Source organism: Oncorhynchus keta, chromosome 12 (genome assembly GCF_023373465.1).
Source record: "Oncorhynchus keta strain PuntledgeMale-10-30-2019 chromosome 12, Oket_V2, whole genome shotgun sequence".
NCBI lineage: Eukaryota > Metazoa > Chordata > Actinopteri > Salmoniformes > Salmonidae > Oncorhynchus > Oncorhynchus keta.
In genome coordinates, this window is record NC_068432.1 from 55,900,238 (window position 1) to 55,926,952 (window position 26,715).

At 43.9% G+C, this 26,715-nt stretch overlaps 1 pseudogene; it reads left to right on the plus strand.

The window, feature by feature from the left end:
- LOC118382393 (phospholipid phosphatase-related protein type 1-like) overlaps positions 1–22,529 on the plus strand; it is a 198,521-nt pseudogene extending 175,992 nt beyond the window's left edge.
- The last annotated feature ends 4,186 nt before the right edge of the window (positions 22,530–26,715 follow it).

Genomic DNA, 26,715 nt, shown 5'->3' on the forward strand with positions numbered 1-26,715 from the left:
CTGTACCATACTATACTGTACCATAGTATACTGTACTGTACCATAGTATACTGTACCATAGTATACTGTACCATAGTATACTGTACCATAGTATACTGTACTATACTATACTGTACCATAGTATACTGTACCATAGTATACTCTACTGTACCATAGTATACTCTACTGTACCATAGTGTACTGTACCATACTATACTGTACCATAGTATACTGTACCATAGTATACTGTACCATAGTATACTGTACCATAGTATACTGTACCATAGTATACTGTACCATAGTATACTGTACCATAGTATACTGTACCATAGTATACTGTACCATAGTATACTATACTGTACCATAGTATACTGTACCATAGTATACTGTACCATAGTATACTGTACCATAGTATACTGTACCATAGTATACTGTACCATAGTATACTGTACCATAGTATACTCTACTGTACCATAGTATACTCTACTGTACCATAGTATACTGTACTGTACCATGGTGTGAATGTACTTGGAGAATGAAGTTGATTCTGATCTTTTGATTCTGGTTAGGTGTGTGTGTGTGTGTGTGTGTGATTTATGTGTTTGTGTGTGAGGTGTTTGTGTGTGTGTTTGTGTGTGAGGTGTTTGTGTGTGAGGTGTTTGTGTGTGAGGTGTTTGTGTGTGAGGTGTTTGTGTGTGAGGTGTTTGTGTGTGAGGTGTTTGTGTATGTGTGTGTGTGTGAGGTGTTTGTGTGTGTGAGGTGTTTGTGTGTGTGAGGTGTGTTTGTGTGTGTGTGTGTGTGAGGTGTGTGTGTGTGTGTGTGTGTGTGAGGTGTTTGTGTGTGAGGTGTGTGTGTGTGAGGTGTTTGTGTGTGTGTGTGTGGGGTGTGTTTGTGTGTGTGTGTGTGTGTGTTTGTGTGTGAGGTGTGTGTGTGTGTGTGTGAGGTGTTTGTGTGTGTGTGTGTGAGGTGTGTGTGTGTGAGGTGTTTGTGTGTGTGTGTGTGAGGTGTTGGTGTGTTTGTGTGTGTGTGAGGTGTTGGTGTGTGTGTGTGTGTGAGGTGTTGGTGTGTGTGTGTGTGTTAGGTGTTTGTGTTTGTGTGTGAGGTGTTTGTGTGTGTGTGAGGTGTTTGTGTGTGTGTGAGGTGTTTGTGTGTGTGAGGTGTGTGTGTGTGTGTGTGTGAGGTGTCTGTGTGTGTGTGAGGTGTCTGTGTGTGTGAGGTGTCTGTGTGTGTGAGGTGTGTGTGTGTGTGAGGTGTCTGTGTGTGTGAGGTGTGTGTGTGTGTGAGGTGTCTGTGTGTGTGAGGTGTCTGTGTGTGTGAGGTGTCTGTGTGTGTGAGGTGTCTGTGTGTGTGAGGTGTCTGTGTGTGTGTCTGTCTCTCTGTGTGTCTGTGTGTGTGTGTGTGTGTGTGTGTGTGTGTGGTGTGTGTGTGTGTGTGTGGTGTGTGTGTGTGTGAGGTGTGTGTGTGTGTGTGTGTGTGTGTGTGTGTGTGTGTGTGTGTGTGTGTGTGTGTGTGTGTGAGTGTGAGTGTGAGTGTGAGTGTGTGTGTGTGTGTGTGTGTTCTACTTCCAGTACGGTACATGTATTCGTATGGAACCTTCCGGTAGAGGGTGCGAACACAAACATTAATCATATATTATAGCTCGGAAAATATATGTAAATATGTATGTATGTGTATATATATATATATACACAGTTGAAGTAGGACGTTTACACACACCTTAGCCACTTACATTTAAACTCAGTTTTTCACAATTCCTGACATTTAATCCTTGTAAAAATGATCTTGTCTTAAGTCAGTTAGGATTACTGCTTCATTTTAAGAATGTGAAATGTCAGAATGATAGTGGAGAGAATGATTTATTTCAGCTTTTATTTCTTTCATCACATTCCCAGTGGGTGAGAAGTTTACATACACTCAATTAGTATTTGGTAGCATTGCCTGTAAATTGTTTAACTTGGGTCAAGCGTTTCGATTAGCCTTCCACAAGCTTCCCACAATAAGTTGGGTGAATTTTGGCACATTCCTCCTGACAGAGCTGGTGTAACTGAGTCAGGTTTGTAGGCCTCCATGCTCACACACTATTTTTCAGTTCTGCCCACATATTTTCTATACGATTGATGTCAGGGCTTTGTGATGGCCACTCCAATACCTTGACTTTGTTGTCCTTTAGCCATTTTGCCACAACTTTGGAAGTATGCTTGGGGTCATTGTCCATTTGGAAGACACATTTGCGACTAAGCTTCAACTTCCTGACTGATGTCTTGAGATGTTACTTCAATATATCCACATAATTGTCCTTCCTCGTGATGCCATCTATTTTGTGAAGTGCACCAGTCCCTCCTGCAGCAAAGCACCCCCACAACATGACGCTGCCACCCCCCCGTGCTTCACGGGTGGGATGGTGTTCTTCGGCTTGCAAGCCTCACCCTTTGTCCTCCAAACATAACGTGGTCATTTTGGCCAAACAGTTCTATTTTTGTTTCATCAGACCAGGGGACATTTCTCCAAAAAGTGCAAATTTTGTCCACATGTGCTGTTGCAAAACCGTAGTCTGGCTTTTTTATGGCTGTTTTGGAGCAGTGGCTTCTTCCTTACTGAGCGGCCTTTCAGATTATGTCAATCTAGGAATCATTTTAATGTGGATATAGATACTTTTTCCTCCAGCATCTTCACAAGGTCCTTTGCTCTTGTTCTGTGATTGATTTGCACTTTTCGCACCAAAATACGTTCATCTGTCCTGAGCGGTATGTCGGCTGCGTGGTCCCATGGTGTTTATACTTGCGTACTATTGTTTGTACAGATGAACGTTGTACCTTCAGGTGTTTTGGAAATTGCTCCCAAGGGTGAAGCAGACTTGTGGAGGTCAACATTTTTCTTTTCTGATTTTTTTCAATTTTGTCTTGGCTGATTTCTTTTGATTTTCCCATGATGTCAAGCGAAGAGTCACTGAGTTTGAAGGTAGGCCCTGAAATACATCCACAGGTGCACCTCAAATTGACTCAAATGATGTCAATCAGCCCATCAGAAGCTTCTAAAGCCATGACATCATTTTCTGGAATTTTCCAAGCTGTTTAAAGGCACAGTCAACTTAGTGTATGTAAACTTCTGACCCACTGGAATTGTGATACAGTGAATTATAAGTGAAATAATCTGTCTAAACAATTGTTGGAAAATTTGTGTCATGCACAAAGTAGATGTCCTAACCGACTTGCCAAACCTATTGTTTGTTAACAAGACATTTGATGGACTTGAAAAACAAGTTTTAATGACTCCAACCTAAGTGTATCTATATATTTCATTGTAAAAAACATTATTGCATAAATCAATGCTGTATAAATTCATGTGGGATAAATAGCCACGTAGTAATAAAGTTGTTTTATAGTTGTCTGCAGCTCATTAGTTATTTCACTCCATCGAGAACAGAGCTGAGAGTAGCAGCAATTAGCTTATGAAGGAACAGAGCTGAGAGTAGCAGCAATTAGCTTATGAAGGAACAGAGCTGAGAGACCCTCGTAGCAGCAGTTAGCTTATGAAGGAACAGAGCTGAGAGACCGTAGTAGCAGCAATTAGCTTATGAAGGAACAGAGCTGAGAGACCGTAGTAGCAGCAATTAGCTTATGAAGGAACAGAGCTGAGAGACCGTAGTAGCAGCAATTAGCTTATGAAGGAACAGAGCTGAGAGACCGTAGTAGCAGCAATTAGCTTATGAAGGAACAGAGCTGAGAGACCGTAGTAGCAGCAATTAGCTTATGAAGGAACAGAGCTGAGAGACCGTAGTAGCACCAATTAGCTTATGAAGGAACAGAGCTGAGAGACCGTAGTAACAGCAATTAGCTTATGAAGGAACAGAGCTGAGAGACCGTAGTAGCACCAATTAGCTTATGAAGGAACAGAGCTGAGAGACCGTAGTAGCAGCAATTAGCTTATGAAGGAACAGAGCTGAGAGACCGTAGTAGCACCAATTAGCTTATGAAGGAACAGAGCTGAGAGACCGTAGTAGCAGCAATTAGCTTATGAAGGAACAGAGCTGAGAGACCGTAGTAGCAGCAATTAGCTTATGAAGGAACAGAGCTGAGAGACCGTAGTAGCAGCAATTAGCTTATGAAGGAACAGAGCTGAGAGACCGTAGTAGCAGCAATTAGCTTATGAAGGAACAGAGCTGAGAGACCGTAGTAGCAGCAATTAGCTTATGAAGGAACAGAGCTGAGAGACCCTCGTAGCAGCAATTAGCTTATGAAGGAACAGAGCTGAGAGACCGTAATAGCAGCAATTAGCTTATGAAGGAACAGAGCTGAGAGACCGTAGTAGCAGCAATTAGTTTATGAAGGAACAGAGCTGAGAGACCGTAGTAGCAGCAATTAGCTTATGAACAAATTAGCAGTTAGCTAAATGCTAAGGAACAACATGGCAAGCATTGGCGAGCCAGAACTAGAAGTCGCCCCAGTACCATTCAGTTCTGCCGTCTGGGAACGTTTCGGTTTCCCTGTAAACTATAATGGGGATTGCCAACGAGTGGTTAAACTTCTACATCATGTAGTCTCTGTTCATTGCTGAATGGACTATTAGAGTGGTGGATATAACATCTACAACATATTCATTGCTGATAGACTATTAGAGTAACAATACAAGTAACATGGCTACTCATTTGCGCCAACAACCCCCCAAAGTGCCCATCGGCTAGGAGAAAAAATGAAACGGCAACCACTTCTCCCCACAGCCTTCAGGCAACAGATGGCTGACTCCGTCCGGTAGGGATATAGACATCAGCGCAGCGATAGAAACATTCATAGTGGCAGATATGAGACCCTTCTCTGTGGTAGAGAAACCCGGGATTCAGGAGTTTAAAGAGGTCGAGCCTCGCTTCACTATTCCTTCTCTGTGGTAGAGAAACCCGGGATTCAGGAGTTTAAAGAGGTCGAGCCTCACTACACTATTCCTTCTCTGTGGTAGAGAAACCCAGGATTCAGGAGTTTAAAGAGGTCGAGCCTCGCTTCACTATTCCTTCTCTGTGGTAGAGAAACCCAGGATTTAGGAGTTTAAAGAGGTCGAGCCTCCTTCACTATTCCTTGTCTGTGGTAGAGAAACCCAGGATTCAGGAACAGGTTTAAAGTGGCTTCCCTTCCCGTACACATTTTACCCAGACACTAATACCTTTCCTTATACAAAACTAAACTAAACAACAACTTGAGAGCGAGTTGTCAGAAACGAGGTCTTGTTGCTCTCACAACAGACAGTTGGACGTCTAGAGCTACCTTCCCTGTAACAGATCATTTCATTCCCTGTCCTTCAAGCACGTCCCCTTGAGAGTAGACAAACCTGGAGGAAGATCTAAGGGGAGTTGTGGCACTGTGGAAGTTGGAGAGGAGTAATGTAATGATTCCTGTGACCACTGACAGCGCTAGAAGTATTGTTAATGCAGTTGCACTAGCTGGATTTGGGGCCACAGATAGGATGCTTTGCTCACGCTATTAATCTAGCATCTCAAAAAAACAATTTCCGTGAATCCAATTTCTCACCTCCTAGCAAAGATCAGGAAGGTGGTGTCCTTCTTTTATGAAAGCCCAACTGCATGTTTCCAAGACAAAACAGGAGATGCTGGAGCTGCCAAACCACAAACTAATCCAAGATGTCCCTACTAGATGGAATTCAAGCCATGACGCGGTTGAGTGAACCCTTGAGCAGAAAGTCGTGGTGTATTCTACAATGACTGATCAAGCTGTGAGGAAGACTTTGTCTGAAAATGACATGAGACGAGCAGAGGAAGTTATCAAAGTGTGAGAACCTCTTAAAACAGTTACAACACTGATCTGCACTGAGAGCATCCCATCAGTTTCCATGGTCCTGCCTATGAAAAACAACACTGATCTGCACTGAGAGCATCTCATCAGTTTCCATGGTCCTGCCTATGAAAAACAACACTGATCTGCACTGAGAGCATCCCATCAGTTTCCATGGTCCTGCCTATGAAAAACAACACTGATCTGCACTGAGAGCATCCCATCAGTTTCCATGGACCTGCCTATGAAAAACAACACTGATCTGCACTGAGAGCATCTCATCAGTTTCCATGGTCCTGCCTATGAAAAACAACACTGATCTGCACTGAGAGCCTCCCATCAGTCTCCATGGTCCTGATATCAATGGTGGCATCTGATGAAGATGAACACCGCAGTAAGGGATGTTAAGACTGCTAATCAGAGTTAACCCGGAGCCTAGATATGCTGACCCTGGTGTCCAAGACTTCTTACACAAGACCACCTCTATGGAACCCCGGGTTCAAGTCCCTGCTTACCCCGGGATGCTGCTGCTCGTCTGAGAGTCTACGATGAAATCACAGCAGAGATTGTGACCAGTATTACAACAGGTCTCGTGTTCATTTTTTGTTCATGTGACATGTATTATTTTATTAATTAGTGATTTAACAATTAATTGTAAAGTAATAGTTGTAATTGTCATAAGTAGTGCCTGATAGATATTTCCAACAACAAATCATATTTTTAAAGCCACTTCACAGATAGTCATTTTCATCTAATTTAATTCTGCAGGGTCAAGCCACAGATACCACAGGAGCCAACCCCTCTCCAGAGACAGCAGACGACAGGGGTTCTCCTCCAGAAAATAAGTCTGCCATGGCTGAGATTTTTGGGGGAGTTGTTCACGACCCAGGAGCAGGGAACCAAGTCAAAGGTCAAGGTCGTAGAGGAGGATGTGACCTCGTACAGGGAAGTGGACTGTATTCCCCTGGATGCTGATCCACTTACATGGTGGAAGACCAAAGGGTTAATATATCCTCATGTTGCCATGTTAGCAAGGTGCTACCTGGCTGTGCCAGGGACCTCTGTCCCTAGCGAGAGGCTGTTCTCCACAGCGGCTGACATTGTCACAGCTACCTGGCTGTGCCTGGGACCTCTGTCCCTAGCGAGAGGCTGTTCTCTACAGCGGCTGGCATTGTCACAGCTACCTGGCTGTGCCTGGGACCTCTGTCCCTAGCCAGAGGGTATTCTCCACAGCGGCTGGCATTGTCACAGCTACCTGGCTGTGCCTGGGATCTCTGTCCCTAGCGAGAGGCTGTTCTCTACAGCGGCTGACATTGTCACAGCTACCTAACTGTGCCTGGGACCTCTGTCCCTAGCGAGAGGGTATTCTCCACAGCGGCTGGCATTGTCACAGCTACCTGGCTGTGCCTGGGACCTCTGTCCCTAGCCAGAGGGTATTCTCCACAGCGGCTGGCATTGTCACAGCTACCTGGCTGTGCCTGGGACCTCTGTCCCTAGCCAGAGGGTATTCTCCACAGCGGCTGGCATTGTCACAGCTACCTGGCTGTGCCTGGGACCTCTGTCCCTAGCCAGAGGGTATTCTCCACAGCGGCTGGCATTGTCACAGCTACCTGGCTGTGCCTGGGACCTCTGTCCCTAGCAAGCCCATCTGTGCTCGCTACAGATCATGTGGATAGACAAATCTTCTTAAAGGAAAACGTGAAAATCGGATAAAAATGATTTTCTTTTGTGATTTAGTTTTTCAAGTAACCAGTCTCAAGTGGTCCTATTTTAAGACACTGCTCTGTGACTTAATGCTGATATCTACTGCTGGACTCCTGTTGAAGTTCTGTTTTAAATTACTCTTTTATTTCCTGTTATAAAGCAGTTTTTCGTTTTGTCCCCTTGTTTTCTGTATGCCCCTGGGAATTCAAGCTACCCATGTTTACAATTATAATAAATGGATTAATCCCAAAATACAAAATGAAAAATGAAAAAATGAAAAAGCTAGATGGTTCCCTACCCTACTGTAGAAAACCCTTACAGCTGTCTAGATGGTTCCCTATACCCTACTGTAGAAAACCCTTACAGCTGTCTAGATGGTTCCCTATACCCTACTGTAGAAAACCCTTACAGCTGTCTAGATGGTTCCCTATACCCTACTGTAGAAAACCCTTACAGCTGTCTAGATGGTTCCCTATACCCTACTGTAGAAAACCCTTACAGCTGTCTAGATGGTTCCCTATACCCTACTGTAGAAAACCCTTACAGCTGTCTAGATGGGGTCCTATACCCTACTGTAGAAAACCCTTACAGCTGTCTAGATGGGGTCCTATACCCTACTGTAGAAAACCCTTACAGCTGTCTAGATGGTTCCCTATACCCTACTGTAGAAAACCCTTACAGCTGTCTAGATGGTTCCTATACCCTACTGTAGAAAACCCTTACAGCTGTCTAGATGGGGTCCTATACCCTACTGTAGAAAACCCTTACAGCTGTCTAGATGGTGTCCTATACCCTACTGTAGAAAACCCTTACAGCTGTCTAGATGGGGTCCTAAAAAACCCTTACAGCTGTCTAGATGGTTCCCTATACCCTACTGTAGAAAACCCTTACAGCTGTCTAGATGGTTCCCTATACCCTACTGTAGAAAACCCTTACAGCTGTCTAGATGGGGTCCTATACCCTACTGTAGAAAACCCTTACAGCTGTCTAGATGGTTCCCTACTACCCTACTGTCTAGATGGGTCCTAAACCCTTTACAGCTGTCTAGATGGTTCCCTATACCCTACTGTAGAAAACCCTTACAGCTGTCTAGATGGGGTCCTATACCCTACTGTAGAAAACCCTTACAGCTGTCTAGATGGTTCCCTATACCCTACTGTAGAAAACCCTTACAGCTGTCTAGATGGGTCCTATACCCTACTGTAGAAAACCCTTACAGCTGTCTAGATGGGGTCCTATACCCTACTGTAGAAAACCCTTACAGCTGTCTAGATGGTTCCCTATACCCTACTGTAGAAAACCCTTACAGCTGTCTAGATGGTGTCCTATACCCTACTGTAGAAAACCCTTACAGCTGTCTAGATGGGGTCCTATAAAACCCTACTGTCTAGAAAACCCTGTAGAAAACCCTTACAGCTGTCTAGATGGTTCCCTATACCCTACTGTAGAAAACCCTTACAGCTGTCTAGATGGTTCCCTATACCCTACTGTAGAAAACCCTTACAGCTGTCTAGATGGTGTCCTATACCCTACTGTAGAAAACCCTTACAGCTGTCTAGATGGTTCCCTATACCCTACTGTAGAAAACCCTTACAGCTGTCTAGATGGGGTCCTATACCCTACTGTAGAAAACCCTTACAGCTGTCTAGATGGGGTCCTATACCCTACTGTAGAAAACCCTTACAGCTGTCTAGATGGTTCCCTATACCCTACTGTAGAAAACCCTTACAGCTGTCTAGATGGGGTCCTATACCCTACTGTAGAAAACCCTTACAGCTGTCTAGATGGTTCCCTATACCCTACTGTAGAAAACCCTTACAGCTGTCTAGATGGTTCCCTATACCCTACTGTAGAAAACCCTTACAGCTGTCTAGATGGTTCCCTATACCCTACTGTAGAAAACCCTTACAGCTGTCTAGATGGTGTCCTATACCCTACTGTAGAAAACCCTTACAGCTGTCTAGATGGTTCCCTATACCCTACTGTAGAAAACCCTTACAGCTGTCTAGATGGGGTCCTATACCCTACTGTAGAAAACCCTTACAGCTGTCTAGATGGTTCCCTATACCCTACTGTAGAAAACCCTTACAGCTGTCTAGATGGTTCCCTATACCCTACTGTAGAAAACCCTTACAGCTGTCTAGATGGGGTCCTATACCCTACTGTAGAAAACCCTTACAGCTGTCTAGATGGGGTCCTATACCCTACTGTAGAAAACCCTTACAGCTGTCTAGATGGTTCCCTATACCCTACTGTAGAAAACCCTTACAGCTGTCTAGATGGGTCCTATACCCTACTGTAGAAAACCCTTACAGGTCTGTGTTGGGTGTGTGTGTGAGTCTATTTGTTGTCTGTGTGTGTGTGTGTGTGTGTGTCTGTGTGTTGGGTAATAATTGTATCCCCTTCTTTTGCTTGTCACGGCTGTTGAAAGAACTGGACCAAGGTGCAGCGTGGTGAGCGTACATATTCCCTTTATTGGAAAAGACGCCGAACAAAACAATAAACACTACTAAACAAACCGTGAAGCTAAAGGCTCTGTGCCCTAAACAAAGTCAACTTCCCACAACGAAAGGAGGGGAAAAGGGCTACCTAAGTATGTGACAACGATAGACAGCTGTCCCTGATTGAGAACCATACCCGGCCAAAACATACAAATACAAAATCATAGATTACAAAACATAGAATGCACACCCTGACCAAACCAAATAGAGACATTAAAAGGCTCTCTAAGGTCAGGGCGTGACACTGCTGGTCATTCTACATCCTCTAACTGGGGCTTTGGGATATATATCTAAACACGTCTGTCATAGTCCACCACCAGTTGGTGGCGCTCTTTTTCACCTACCTCCCAGGCTCTGGTCTAAAGTAGTGCACTATATAGGGAATAGGATTCCATAGGGCTCTGGTCTAAAGTAGTGCACTACATAGGGAATAGGGTTCCATAGGGCTCTGGTCTAAAGTAGTGCACTATATAGGGAATAGGATTCCATAGGGCTCTGGTCTAAAGTAGTGCACTATATAGGGAATAGGATTCCATAGGACTCTGGTCTAAAGTAGTGCACTATATAGGGAATAGGATTCCATAGGGCTCTGGTCTAAAGTAGTGCACTATATAGGGAATAGGATTCCATAGGACTCTGGTCTAGGCTCGACCTGGTTCCATTTGGAATATAATATAATATTAGCTTCTGCCTCTCACTGATCCTTCCTTAGTGCTAGCTGAAATTAAACATTAAGCCGTCCGTGTCCAAATGTCTAATGTCCTTTACAAACCTCACATCTTACTGAAGGACAAATCTGAAACACGTTTTAAATCGGCCAAAGCGTTTCTCTACCATGTGAGTTTTGATATTGTATGATATTTTGTTTTCGGACACAGTTGTTTAAACATTTCATGAATCAGGTCCTGTGAATACATCTTTTAATAATCATTTTTGGTATTTAGATTGTTCAGACCAATATATACCGAACAAAAATATAAACATAACATGCAACAATTTAAACAATTTTACTGAGTTACAGTTCATATAAGGAAATCGGTCATTTTAAATCAATTCATTAGGTCCTAATCTATGGACTTCACATGATATATCAGATGAGTATGTAAACAAAGTGGCATAGTTAAAGTGGCTAGTGATACATGTATTACATAAGGATGCAGTCGATGATATAGAGTACAGTATATACGTATGCATATGAGATGAATAATGTAGGGTAAGTAACATTATATAAGGTAGCATTGTTTAAAGTGGCTAGTGATATATTTACATCATTCCCATCAATTCCCATTATTAAAGTGGCTGGAGTTGAGTCAGTGTCAGTGTGTTGGCAGCGGCCACTCAATGTTAGTGGTGGCTGTTTAACAGTCTGATGGCCTTGAGATAGAAGCTGTTTTTCAGTCTCTCGGTCCCAGCTTTGTTGCACCTGTACTGACCTCGCCTTCTGGATGATAGCGGGGTGAACAGGCAGTGGCTCGGGTGGTTGATGTCCTTGATGATCTTTATGGCCTTCCTGTAACATCGGGTGGTGTAGGTGTCCTGGAGGGCAGGTAGTTTGCCCCCGGTGATGCGTTGTGCAGACCTCACTACCCTCTGGAGAGCCTTACGGTTGAGGGCGAAGCAGTTGCCGTACCAGGCGGTGATACAGACCGCCAGGATGCTCTCGATTGTGCATCTGTAGAAGTTTGTGAGTGCTTTTGGTGACAAGCCGAATTTCTTCAGCCTCCTGAGGTTGAAGAGGCGCTGCTGCTCTTCCACTCTCACGTCTGTGTGAGTGGACCAATTCAGTTTGTCTGTGATGTGTATGCCGAGGAACTTAAAACTTGCTACCCTCTCCACTACTGTTCCATCGATGTGGATAGGGGGGTGTTCCCTCTGCTGTTTCCTGAAGTCCACAATCATCTCCTTAGTTTTGTTGACGTTGAGTGTGAGGTTATTTTCCTGACACCACACTCCGAGGGTCCTCACCTCCTCCCTGTAGACCGTCTCGTCGTTGTTGGTAATCAAGCCTACCACTATTGTGTCGTCCTCAAACTTGATGATTGAGTTGGAGGCGTGCGTAAACAGGGAGTACAGGAGAGGGCTCAGAACGCACCCTTGTGGGGCCCCAGTGTTGAGGATCAGAGGGGAGGAGATGTTGTTACCTACCCTCACCACCTGGGGGCGGTCCGTCAGGAAGTCCAGTACCCAGTTGCACAGGGCGGGGTCGAGACCCAGGGTCTCGAGCTTGATGACGAGCTTGGAGGGTACTATGGTGTTGAATGCCGAGCTGTAGTCGATGAACAGCATTCTCACATAGAGTTTCCTCTTGTCCAGATGGGTTAGGGCAGTGTGCAGTGTGGTTGAGATTGCATCGTCTGTGGACCTATTTGGGCGGTAAGCAAATTGGAGTGGGTCTAGGGTGTCAGGTAGGGTGGAGGTGATATGGTCCTTGACTAGTCTCTCAAAGCACTTCATGATGACGGAAGTGAGTGCTACGGGGCGGTAGTCGTTCAGCTCAGTTACCTTAGCTTTCTTGGGAACAGGAACAATGGTGGCCCTCTTGAAGCATGTGGGAACAGCAGACTGGTATAGGGATTGATTGAATATGTCCGTAAACACACCGGCCAGCTGGTCTGCGCACGCTCTGAGGGCGCGGCTGGGGATGCCGTCTGGGCCTGCAGCCTTGCGAGGGTTAACACGTTTAAATGTCTTACTCACCTCGGCTGCAGTGAAGGAGAGACCGCATGTTTTCGTTTAAGGCCGTGTCAGTGGCACTGTATTGTCCTCAAAGCGGGCAAAAAAGTTATTTAGTCTGCCTGGGAGCAAGACATCCTGGTCCGTGACTGGGCTGGATTTCTTCCTGTAGTCCGTGATTGACTGTAGACCCTGCCACATGCCTCTTGTGTCTGAGCCGTTGAATTGAGATTCTACTTTGTCTCTGTACTGACGCTTAGCTTGTTTGATAGCCTTGCGGAGGAATAGCTGCACTGTTTGTATTCGGTCATGTTACCAGACACCTTGCACTGATTAATAGCAGTGGTTCGCGCTTTCAGTTTCACGCGAATGCTGCCATCAATCCACGGTTTCTGGTTAGGGGATGTTTTAATCGTTGCTATGGGAACGACATCTTCAACGCACGTTCTAATGAACTCGCACACCGAATCAGCGTATTCGTCAATGTTGTAATCTGACACAATACGAAACATCCCAGTCCACGTGATGGAAGCAGTCTTGGAGTGTGGAGTCAGCTTGGTCGGACCAGCGTTGGACAGACCTCAGCGTGGGAGCCTCTAGTTTTAGTTTCTGTCTGTAGGCAGGGATCAGCAAAATGGAGTCGTGGTCAGCTTTTCCGAAAGGGGGGCGGGGCAGGGCCTTATATGCGTCGCGGAAGTTAGAGTAAGAATGATCCAAGGTTTTTCCACCCCTGGTTGCTCAATCGATATGCTGATAAAATTTAGGAATTCTTGTTTTCTGATTAGCCTTGTTAAAAACCCCAGCTACAATGAATGCAGCCTCCGGATAAATTGTTTCCAGTTTGCAAAGAGTTAAATAAAGTTCGTTCAGAGCCATCGATGTGTCTGCTTGGGGGGGGATATATACGGCTGTGATTATAATCAAAGAGAATTATCTTGGTAGATAATGCGGTCTACATTTGATTGTGAGGAATTCTAAATCAGGTGAACAGAAGGATTTGAGTTCCTGTATGTTTCTTTCATCACACCATGTCTCGTTAGCCATAAGGCATACGCCCCCGCCCCTCTTCTTACCAGAAAGGTGTTTGTTTCTGTCGGCGCGATGCGTGGAGAAACCCGTTGGCTGCACCGCTTCAGATAGCGTCTCTCCAGTGAGCCATGTTTCCGTGAAGCACAGAACGTTACAGTCTCTTATGTCCCTCTGGAATGCTACCCTTGCTCGGATTTCATCAACCTTGTTGTCTAGAGACTGGACATTGGCAAGAAGAATGCTAGGGAGTGGTGCACGGTGTGCCCGTCTCCGGAGTCTGACCAGAAGACCGCCGCGTTTCCCTCTTTTTCGGAGTCGTTTATTTTTTGGGTCGCTGCATGCGATCCATTCCGTTGTCTTGTTTGTAAGGCAGAACACAGGATCCGCGTCGCGAAAAACATATTCTTGGTCGTACTGATGGTGAGTTGACGCTGATCTTATATTCAGTAGTTCTTCTCGACTGTATGTAATGAAACCTAAGATGACCTGGGGTACTAATGTAAGAAATAACACGTAAAAAAAACAAAAAACTGCATAGTTTCCTAGGAACGCGAAGCGAGGCGGCCATCTCTGTCGGCGCCGGAGAGATCGCCGGGGTAAACCTACACGACAAAGAGCCCATATTTTAAGTGTTTCTAAAATCCCCTATGTGAAAAATTAATGTTGGAAAAACAATTGGTACCATTTCCTTGTTTGATTGCTAGGTTTTATGGGTATTATGATAAATACTGTGGTTCCAGATCCTTCAGAGTCCTTGGTCCTCACTTGTGGACTCCGCTCTTCAGCTCACTCCACAGGTTGTCAGTGGGGTTTAGGTCAGGGGACTGGGACGGTCATTGCAAAAGCTTGATTCTATGGTCAGTGAACCATTTTCGTGTGGATTTGTAGTTATGGTTGGGATCGTTGTCCTGCTGGAAGATCCAACGAAGACCCAGTTTTAGCTTCCTGATAGAGGCAGACACGTTTTGGCCTGGTACATCATGGAGTTCATAAGGCCATGTATCCTGACACGGTTCCCAGGACCTTTGGAAGTGAAACACTATACTACCCAGATCCACTATACTACCCAGATCCACCACTATACTACCCAGATCCACTATACTACCCAGATCCACCACTATACTACCCAGATCCACCACTATACTACACAGATCCACCATACTACACAGATCCACCACTCTACTACACCGATCCGCTATACTCCCCAGATCCACTATACTACACAGATCCACCACTATACTACACAGATCCACCACTATACTACCCAGATCCACTATACTACACAGATCCACCACTATACTACACAGATCCACCACTATACTACCCAGATCCACCACTATACTACCCAGATCCACCACTATACTACCCAGATCCACTACTATACTACCCAGATCCACCACTATACTACACAGATCCACCACTATACTACCCAGATCCACCACTATACTACCCAGATCCACCACTATACTACCCAGATCCACCATACTACACATATCCACCACTATTCTACACATATCCACTATACTACACATATCCACTATACTACACAGATCCACCATACTACACAGATCCACCACTATACTACACAGATCCACCACTATACTACACAGATCCACCACTATACTACACAGATCCACCACTATACTACACAGATCCACCACTATACTACACAGATCCACCACTATACTACACAGATCCACTATACTACACAGATCCACTATACTACACATATCCACCACTATTCTACACATATCCACTATACTACACAGATCCACCATACTACACAGATCCACCACTATACTACCCAGATCCACCACTATACTACCCAGATCCACTACTATACTACCCAGATCCACCACTATACTACCCAGATCCACTATAGTACACAGATCCACTATAGTACACAGATCCACTATTCTACACAGATCCACTACTATACTACACAGATCCACCACTATACTACACAGATCCACCACTATACTACCCAGATCCACTATAGTACACAGATCCACTATACTACACAGATCCACCACTATACTACACAGATCCACCACTATACTACCCAGATCCACTATAGTACACAGATCCACTATACTACACAGATCCACTATACTACACAGATCCACCACTATACTACCCAGATCCACTATAGTACACAGATCCACTATACTACACAGATCCACCACTATACTACACAGATCCACTCTACTACACTACACAGATCCACTCTACTACACCGATCCACTATACTACACAGATCCACTATACTACACATATCCACTATACTACCCAGATCCACTATACTACACAGATCCACCACTATACTACCCAGATCCACTATACTGCACAGATCCACCACTATACTACACAGATCCACTATACTACACAGATCCACCACTATACTACACAGATCCACCACTATACTACACAGATCCACTATACTAAACAGATCCACTATACTACACAGATCCACTATACTACACAGATCCACCACAATACTACACATATCCACTATACTACACAGATCCACCACGATACTACACAGATCCACTATACTACACAGATCCACTATACTACACAGATCCACTATACTACACAGATCCACTATACTACACAGATCCACTATACTACACAGATCCACTATACTACACAGATCCACTATACTACCCAGTGGGGATTAGGTTATTTTCTGCATGACCATGGTTCTTTTTACTCCAAACCCACCTTTTGTTGCCAATAAGTTCTATTTTAGTCTTATCAGACCATTGCACCTGGTTCCAAGGACATTTAGCAAACTCCAGGCACTTACGTTTGTGTTCTGGTGACAGCAGAGGCTATTTTCTGGCAACCTTTCCAAACAACTTGTTGTCATGGAGTTGGCGTCTAATTGTAGATTTGGAGACTTGGTGACCCCAAGATTTTTTAGGTTAATTTTTTTCGTATTATCCAATTGTTTTTTTTTTGTAGTTACTATCTGGTCTCATCGCTACGACTCCCGTACGGGAAGGTCGAGAGTCATGCGTCCTCCGAAACACAGCACAACCAAGCCGCACTGCTTCTTAACACAGCGTGCAGCCAACCCGGAAGCCAGCCGTATCAATGTGTCGGAGGAAACACCGTGCACCTTGCGACCTGGTCAGCATGCACTGCCTCCGGACCGCCACAGGAGTCGCTAGTGCCCGATGAGACAAGGATATTCCTACCGAGGCCAATCGTGCATCACCCCACTGCAACGCAGTGCTAGCTGTGCCACCAGAGACTCTGGGTTTGAGCCCAGGCTCTGTCTTATTTATTTAATTTATTTATTTATTAGTTAATTATTATATTATTATAATAATTATTATTATTATCTCCCTAATAGGTGGGTATTTTCAGGAGTCCTCTTTTTTATAGCCTGATTTGTGAAGGTCACTACCTGACATGATGACTCCTTGCTGTCCCCAGTCCACCTGGCCATGCTGCTGCTCCAGTTTCAACTGTTCTGCCTTACTATTATTCAACCATGCTGGTCATTTATGAACATTTGAACATCTTGGCCATGTTCTGTTATAATCTCCACCCGGCACAGCCAGAAGAGGACGGGCCACCCCACATATGCTCTCTCTAATTCTCTCTTTCTTTCTTTCTCTCTCTCTCTGAGGACCTGAGCCCTAGGACCGTGCCCCAGGACTACCTGACATGATGACTCCTTGCTGTCCCCAGTCCACCTGGCCATGCTGCTGCTCCAGTTTCAACTGTTCTGCCTTACTATTATTCAACCATGCTGGTCATTTATGAACATTTGAACATCTTGGCCATGTTCTGTTATAATCTCCACCCGGCACAGCCAGAAGAGGACGGGCCACCCCACATATGCTCTCTCTAATTCTCTCTTTCTTTCTTTCTCTCTCTCTCTGAGGACCTGAGCCCTAGGACCGTGCCCCAGGACTACCTGACATGATGACTCCTTGCTGTCCCCAGTCCACCTGGCCATGCTGCTGCTCCAGTTTCAACTGTTCTGCCTTACTATTATTCAACCATGCTGGTCATTTATGAACATTTGAACATCTTGGCCATGTTCTGTTATAATCTCCACCCGGCACAGCCAGAAGAGGACGGGCCACCCCACATATGCTCTCTCTAATTCTCTCTTTCTTTCTTTCTCTCTCTCTGAGGACCTGAGCCCTAGGACCGTGCCCCAGGACTACCTGACATGATGACTCCTTGCTGTCCCCAGTCCACCTGGCCATGCTGCTGCTCCAGTTTCAACTGTTCTGCCTTACTATTATTCAACCATGCTGGTCATTTATGAACATTTGAACATCTTGGCCATGTTCTGTTATAATCTCCACCCGGCACAGCCAGAAGAGGACTGGCCACCCCACATAGCCTGGTTCCTCTCTAGGTTTCTTCCTAGGTTTTGGCCTTTCTAGGGAGTTTTTCCTAGCCACCGTGCTTCTACACCTGCATTGCTTGCTGTTTGGGGTTTTAGGCTGGGTTTCTGTACAGCACTTTGAGATATCAGCTGATGTACGAAGGGCTATATAAATACATTTGATTTGATTTGATTCATGACTGTGCACGTGTGTGTGGACCATTTTAAATCCTTTGTGATTTTGACACCAAAGAACTTGGAGTTCTCGACCGGCTCCACTGCAGCCCCGTTGATGTAGATGGGGCTTGGTTGCCCCCCTCCATTTTCCTATAGTCCACGATCAGCTCCTTGGTATTACTGACATTAAGGGAAAGGTTGTTGTCCCGGCACTGACCTCCTCCATTTAAGCTGTCTCATCGTTACTGTTAGTCAGGCCTACCACCGTCGTTTCCTCAGCAAACTTGATGATGGTGTTGGAGTCATGCAGTTGTGGGTGAACAGGGAGTACAGGAGGGGACTAAGCACACACCCCTGTGGGGCCCCCTAGGCCCGTCGGGAAATCCAGGATCTAGTTGCTGATGGAGGTGTTCAGTCCCAGGGTCCTCAACTTGGTGACGAGCTTGGAGGGGATAATGGTGGTGAACGCTGAGCTGTAGTCAATGAATAGTATTCTCACATAGGTATCTGATTTACCGAATGGGGACGAGGGAGGGCCTCGTACGCTTGCTTGTGGGTAGAGTAACAGTAGTCTAGGACTTTGTCCCTGTGTTGTTGGAAGTTGTTGGACGTTTTGTAACGGTTTTGACTTGAGGTTATTATTTATAGGGGTGCCAGGTAGGTTGTGCCTACCAGAGAAAACATTGGTTTCTCCTTTTAGTTTGGGTGGGAATGAGTCCCATCTGGTCCGTCAAGTCTACACCAATACAAAGGACTTATGTAAAAGTCAGGATGGAAATAAACTTTTCATAAACCCTTAAAACATTGGAAAGAACTTCAAAAACAACTATATTCTGTTGCGTGGGTTGTATTAGCAACAACAATGATTACACACACACATATAATAATATCACAATGAGTTCTGGTTCCTCCAGAAATGTCCTGTACCTCGGGCCTAAAAAGAGTCCTGCCCGGTAAAGGAGTTCAGTGAACTCAAGTGACTTTTGTCACGCGATGTTTGTCCGTTCATTCCGTGTAGCGTAAACCCAGTATTAAACATACAATCAATATAACAATTACTTTACCACAGAACTTTAAAGCGGATCAACTCTTAATTAAGTCCTCAACTACCACTAACTACACAAATCACAGTATACATCACATCCAAACAAATGAAATACCGTATACAAAAAGGTGGTAGTCAGTCGGTCAGTCAGACAATCCAATCCGCCACGAAGAACGGAGAGGTGTAGTCCAGGGACGCGAAGAGTGGATCCGTTCCTGGGTAAACTCTCTTAGGCTACAAAACACACGTTTAACGGCAACAAAACAAACGGAATAGAGAAGCTTCGGAACTGAGGGTTGAACACATCCTCATGCACGTCTCCATCACAACCCCCTGTCGCGCAGCTGATGCTGGCTATTTAATTGGGAATTAAAGGGAAAGCGCCCTATTGGAAGGAGCTGCACTGAGACGGTTCAGAAAAATTCAGGGCCGTCACAGTTTGAGAGGTGGAGGGGGTGTGTTTACCACAGGGTATCAAGACGTTGTGTGATGTGGTGCCGTAGGAATAACTGGGAGGAGTACTGTACTGTATTCCTTTCCTTCCTGTGTAAAATCATTCACAAAGACACCTTTACTTTGTCTTCCCGAACCCTATCAGTAGTTTTACTCAGCACTGGTTTTCATAAAGTATAGGAAACGTATACCACACTCAGCACTGGTTTTCATAAAGTATAGGAAACGTATACCACACTCAGCACTGGTTTTCATAAAGTATAGGAAACGTATACCACACTCAGCACTGGTTTTCATAAAGTATAGGAAACGTATACCACACTCAGCACTGGTTTTCATAAAGTATAGGAAACGTATACCACACTCAGCACTGGTTTTCATAAAGTATAGGAAACGTATACCACACTCAGCACTGGTTTTCATAAAGTATAGGAAACGTATACCACACTCAGCACTGGTTTTCATAAAGTATAGGAAACGTATACCACACTCAGCACTGGTTTTCATAAAGTATAGGAAATGTATACCACACTCAGCACTGGTTTTCATAAACACTCAGCACTGGTTTTCATAAAGGAAACGTATACCACACTCAGCACTGGTTTTCATAAAGTATAGGAAACGTATACCACACTCAGCACTGGTTTTCATAAAGTATAGGAAATGTATACCACACTCAGCACTGGTTTTCATAAAGTATAGGAAACGTATACCACACTCAGCACTGGTTTTCATAAAGTATAGGAAACGTATACCACACTCAGCACTGGTTTTCATAAAGTATAGGAAACGTATACCACACTCAGCACTGGTTTTCATAAAGTATAGGAAACGTATACCACACTCAGCACTGGTTTTCATAAAGTATAGGAAACGTATACCACCCTCAGCACTGGTTTTCATAAAGTATAGGAAACGTATACCACACTCAGCACTGGTTTTCATAAAGTATAGGAAACGTATACCACACTCAGCACTGGTTTTTATGAAGTTTAGGAAACGTATACCACACTCAGCACTGGTTTTCATAAAGTATAGGAAACGTATACCACACTCAGCACTGGTTTTTATGAAGTTTAGGATATGCATTCCACACTCAGCACTGGTTTTTGTAAAGTTTAGGATATGCATTCCACACTCAGCACTGGTTTTTGTAAAGTTTAGGATATGCATTCCACACTCGTTTACTTTATGTTTGATGGACCACAGTATTAACCTAAATTCTTAGCTTTTAAGAAAATGGAGAAAGAAAATGTAACACATCTCTTTTCCTGTTTTTCAGAACCATTCGGCATCGATGACTGAGGTCACATGACTAGCGGGGACCACGGTGGGACAACACCGGGTCACCTTTGCGTCTCCTCAACACAACTTCTAGGCACAATTATGTTTTGTACTGTGTCATACTACTACTGTAACAAACTAAAAAAAGGACAGTATTCTGGTGTATGTAACTAGTTAGAGGCCGATGATTTGTACATTTTGTATAAGAGAGTACGTGCTGTAGCCTACCCTAACCCTGAAGATGTTACTACTGTAGGTCTGAACTAGGGTTGCAAAAGTCACGTAACTTTCCAAAAATATTCAGGTTTTCCACAATAGAAGATTCCTGGAATCGGTGTGTGAATTAGCAGGAAATCCAGGAACCCTTCTACTGGGATTTCTGGAAAGTCTGGGCATGCTGGGAAAATTACCGGAATGTTTCACCCCTAGTCTGATTTATGTCAGGACTTCGTCCTCTGTCTCTCTCTCTCTTTCTCGCTCATCATGTTTTACATCGTGTCAGGACTTCGTCCTCTCTCTCTCTCTCTCTCTCTCGCTCATCATGTTTTACATCGTGTCAGGACTTCGTCCTCTCTCTCTCTCTCTCTCTCTCGCTCATCATGTTTTACATCGTGTCAGGACTTCATCCTCTCTCTCTCTCTCTCTCTCTCTCTCTCTCGCTCATCATGTTTTACATCGTGTCAGGACTTCGTCCTCTCTCTCTCTCTCTCTCTCTCGCTCATCATGTTTTACATCGTGTCAGGACTTCGTCCTCTCTCTCTCTCTCTCTCTCTCTCTCGCTCATCATGTTTTACATCGTGTCAGGACTTCGTCCTCTCTCTCTCTCTCTCTCTCTCTCTCTCATCATGTTTTACATCGTGTCAGGACTTCGTCCTCTCTCTCTCTCTCTCTCTCTCTCATCATGTTTTACATTGTGTCAGGACTTCTCTCTCTCTCTCTCTCTCTCTCTCTCTCTCTCTCTCTCTCTCTCTCTCTCTCTCGCTCATCATGTTTTACATCGTGTCAGGACTTACTTACGCATTCATTCCTCCTCTCTATAGTCATGTTTTATATCACAAAGGAAATATAATATACGGTATACAGTCTATCTAATGTTATTGAAATATTGATGTCGTTCTGTGGTATTTGTACAAATTCCTCACTCTATTCTGTTAGTTTTTTTCTGTACATTTATTGACTAAATTCTTATTTTGTATTATTATTTGTTATCTCTGTATAAAACATTTGGACCGATTTTTTTTGTTTTTTTGTTTTCTTTTCTTTTATATATACATGTATTTATTTTTTGCCTGCTGATTTTTTTCAGGAATGTATTTGTTATTCGTGTTGTTTAGGGGAAAACAACATCCCATTGGACTATGACACGGTGTGGTATTATTGTGTTTTGTTTTTCTCCATCCAGAAACTGCCATTCTCTCAGCATGGAAGTACTCAGTTGAACTGTTTGAATAAATATTCCCGATTTGTATTTATTAAAAAAATGATTTCTTTTGAAATGCTGCATATATTTTTTTCTTGATTTGTCCAAATAATAAATAGTTAGTAGCAGAGTATCTATTGTGTGGGCTTTTTATTCATTTCAACAAAAGTCTTTGCTGGCCTTGGTGGTATTGAGTGTAGATTGAGCAGTCGTAATTAAATCAAATTGTGTGGGCTGCTTATTCTGTAGGTGATAATACAATTTGACTTCGACAAGAAATAAGTAATCTTCCGCCTGTGTTAAGTTGTCACCAGAATATTGGCGCTCTGTGAGAAGGGGATTCAACTGAAATGTGTCTTCCATGTTGATTCCAACCCGTCATCGACACGCGGGGGTTAACTGTTGTTGGGGGTTAACTGTTGTTGGGGGTTAACTGTTGTTGGGGGTTAACAGTTGTTGGGGGTTAACAGTTGTTGGGGGTTAACAGTTGTTGGGGGTTAACAGTTGTTGGGGGTTAACTGTTGTTGGGGGTTAACTGTTGTTGGGGGTTAACTGCCTTGCTCAAGGACAGAAAGGCAGATTTTTCCACCTTGACGGTTCGGTGATTCGAATCAACCACCTGGCCCAAAGCTTTTAAACACTAGGCTACCTACCACCCATAGAGTGGCTACCTGCCACCCATAGAGTGGCTACCTACCACCCATAGAGTGGCTACCTGCCACCCATAGAGTGGCTACCTGCCACCCATAGAGTGGCTACCTACCACCCATAGAGTGGCAACCGGCGACCCATAGAGTGGCTACCTACCACCCATAGAGTGGCTACCTGCCACCCATAGAGTGGCTACCTACCACCCATAGAGTGGCTACCTACCACCCATAGAGTGGCTACCTGCCACCCATAGAGTGGCTACCTACCACCCATAGAGTGGCTACCTACCACCCATAGAGTGGCTACCTACCATCCATAGAGTGGCTACCTACCACCCATAGAGTGGCTACCTACCACCCATGTGATTAAATTATATCTTTAAAAACCAAAGTTATCAGAACTCCCGTCATTACAAAAAACGTTGATCTTCAAGAATTGGAAATATCAAATCAAATTGTATTTCTCACCTGCGCAGAATACAACAGTTGTAGTAGACCTCACAGTGAAATGCTGAATACAACAGGTGTAGTAGACCTTACAGTGAAATGCTGAATACAACAGGTCTAGTAGACCTCACAGTGAAATGCTGAATACAACAGTTGTAGTAGACATCACAGTGAAATGCTGAATACAACAGGTGTAGTAGACCTCACAGTGAAATGCTGAATACAACAGGTGTAGTAGACCTTACAGTGAAATGCTGAATACAACAGGTGTAGTAGACCTTACAATGAAATGCTGAATACAACAGGTGTAGTAGACCTTAAAATGAAATGCTGAATACAACAGGTAGGTCCTTCTGTAGCTCAGTTGGTAGAGCATGGCGCTTGTAACGCCAGGGTAGTGGGTTTGATTCCCGGGACCACCCATACGTAGAATGTATGCACACATGACTGTAAGTCGCTTTGGATAAAAGCGTCTGCTAAATGGCATATATTATATTATTATTATTATATATTACCTCAGTGAAATGCTGAATACAACAGGTGTAGTAGACCTCACAGTGAAATGCTGAATACAACAGGTGTAGTAGACCTCACAGTGAAATGCTGAATACAACAGGTGTAGTAGACCTCACAGTGAAATGCTGAATACAACAGGTGTAGTAGACCTCACAGTGAAATGCTGAATACAACAGATGTAGTAGACCTTACAGTGAAATGCTGAATACAACAGGTGGAGTAGACCTTACAGTGAAATGCTGAATACAACAGGTGTAGTAGACCTCACAGTGAAATGCTGAATACAACAGGTGTAGTAGACCTCACAGTGAAATGCTGAATACAACAGGTGTAGTAGACCTCACAGTGAAATGCTGAATACAACAGGTGTAGTAGACCTCACAGTGAAATGCTGAATACAACAGGTGTAGTAGACCTCACAGTGAAATGCTGAATACAACAGGTGTAGTAGACCTCACAGTGAAATGCTGAATACAACAGATGTAGTAGACCTCACAGTGAAATGCTGAATACAACAGGTGTAGTAGACCTCACAGTGAAATGCTGAATACAACAGGTGTAGTAGACCTCACAGTGAAATGCTGAATACAACAGATGTAGTAGACCTCACAGTGAAATGCTGAATACAACAGGTGTAGTAGACCTCACAGTGAAATGCTGAATACAACAGGTGTAGTAGACCTCACAGTGAAATGCTGAATACAACAGGTGTAGTAGACCTCACAGTGAAATGCTGAATACAACAGGTGTAGTAGACCTTACAGTGAAATGCTGAATACAACAGGTGTAGTAGACCTCACAGTGAAATGCTGAATACAACAGGTGTAGTAGACCTCACAGTGAAATGCTGAATACAACAGGTGTAGTAGACCTCACAGTGAAATGCTGAATACAACAGGTGTAGTAGACCTTACAGTGAAATGCTGAATACAACAGGTGTAGTAGACCTCACAGTGAAATGCTGAATACAACAGGTGTAGTAGACCTCACAGTGAAATGCTGAATACAACAGGTGTAGTAGACCTCAAAATGAAATGCTGAATACAACAGGTAGGTCCTTAGAGCTCAGTGGTAGAGCATGCTGAATACAACAGGTAGTAGTTTGACCTCAACCACCCATGCGGAATACAACAGGACTGTAAGTAGACCTTGGATAAAGTCTGCTAAATGCATATATATATTAGGTTAGTAGACCTTAAAAGTGAAATGCTGAATACAACAGGTGTAGTAGACCTTAAAGTGAAATACTGAATACAACAGGTGTAGTAGACCTTACAGTGAAATGCTGAATACAACAGGTGTAGTAGACCTTACAATGAAATGCTGAATACAACAGGTGTAGTAGACCTTAAAATGAAATGCTGAATACAACAGGTGTAGTAGACCTCACAGTGAAATGCTGAATACAACAGATGTAGTAGACCTTGTGAAATGCTGAATACAACAGGTGGGTTTGACCTTACAGTGAAACTGAATACAGAATGTATGCACACATGACTGTAAATGCTGATAAAAGCGTCTGCTAAATGACATATATTAAATTATTATTATTAGTATATTACCTCAGTGAAATGCTGAATACAACAGGTGTAGTTGACCTTACAGTGAAATGCTGAATACAACAGGTGTAGTAGACCTCACAGTGAAATGCTGAATACAACAGGTGTAGTAGACCTCACAGTGAAATGCTGAATACAACAGGTGTAGTAGACCTCACAGTGAAATGCTGAATACAACAGGTGTAGTAGACCTCACAGTGAAATGCTGAATACAACAGATGTAGTAGACCTTACAGTGAAATGCTGAATACAACAGGTGGAGTAGACCTTACAGTGAAATGCTGAATACAACAGGTGTAGTAGACCTCACAGTGAAATGCTGAATACAACAGGTGTAGTAGACCTCACAGTGAAATGCTGAATACAACAGGTGTAGTAGACCTCACAGTGAAATGCTGAATACAACAGGTGTAGTAGACCTCACAGTGAAATGCTGAATACAACAGGTGTAGTAGACCTCACAGTGAAATGCTGAATACAACAGGTGTAGTAGACCTCACAGTGAAATGCTGAATACAACAGGTGTAGTAGACCTCACAGTGAAATGCTGAATACAACAGGTGTAGTAGACCTCACAGTGAAATGCTGAATACAACAGGTGTAGTAGACCTCACAGTGAAATGCTGAATACAACAGGTGTAGTAGACCTCACAGTGAAATGCTGAATACAACAGGTGTAGTAGACCTTACAGTGAAATGCTGAATACAACAGGTGTAGTAGACCTCACAGTGAAATGCTGAATACAACAGGTGTAGTAGACCTTACAGTGAAATGCTGAATACAACAGGTGTAGTAGACCTCACAGTGAAATGCTGAATACAACAGGTGTAGTAGACCTCACAGTGAAATGCTGAATACAACAGGTGTAGTAGACCTCACAGTGAAATGCTGAATACAACAGGTGTAGTAGACCTTACAGTGAAATGCTGAATACAACAGGTGTAGTAGACCTTACAGTGAAATGCTGAATACAACAGGTGTAGTAGACCTTACAGTGAAATGCTGAATACAACAGGTGTAGTAGACCTCACAGTGAAATGCTGAATACAACAGGTGTAGTAGACCTCACAGTGAAATGCTGAATACAACAGGTGTAGTAGACCTCACAGTGAAATGCTGAATACAACAGGTGTAGTAGACCTCACA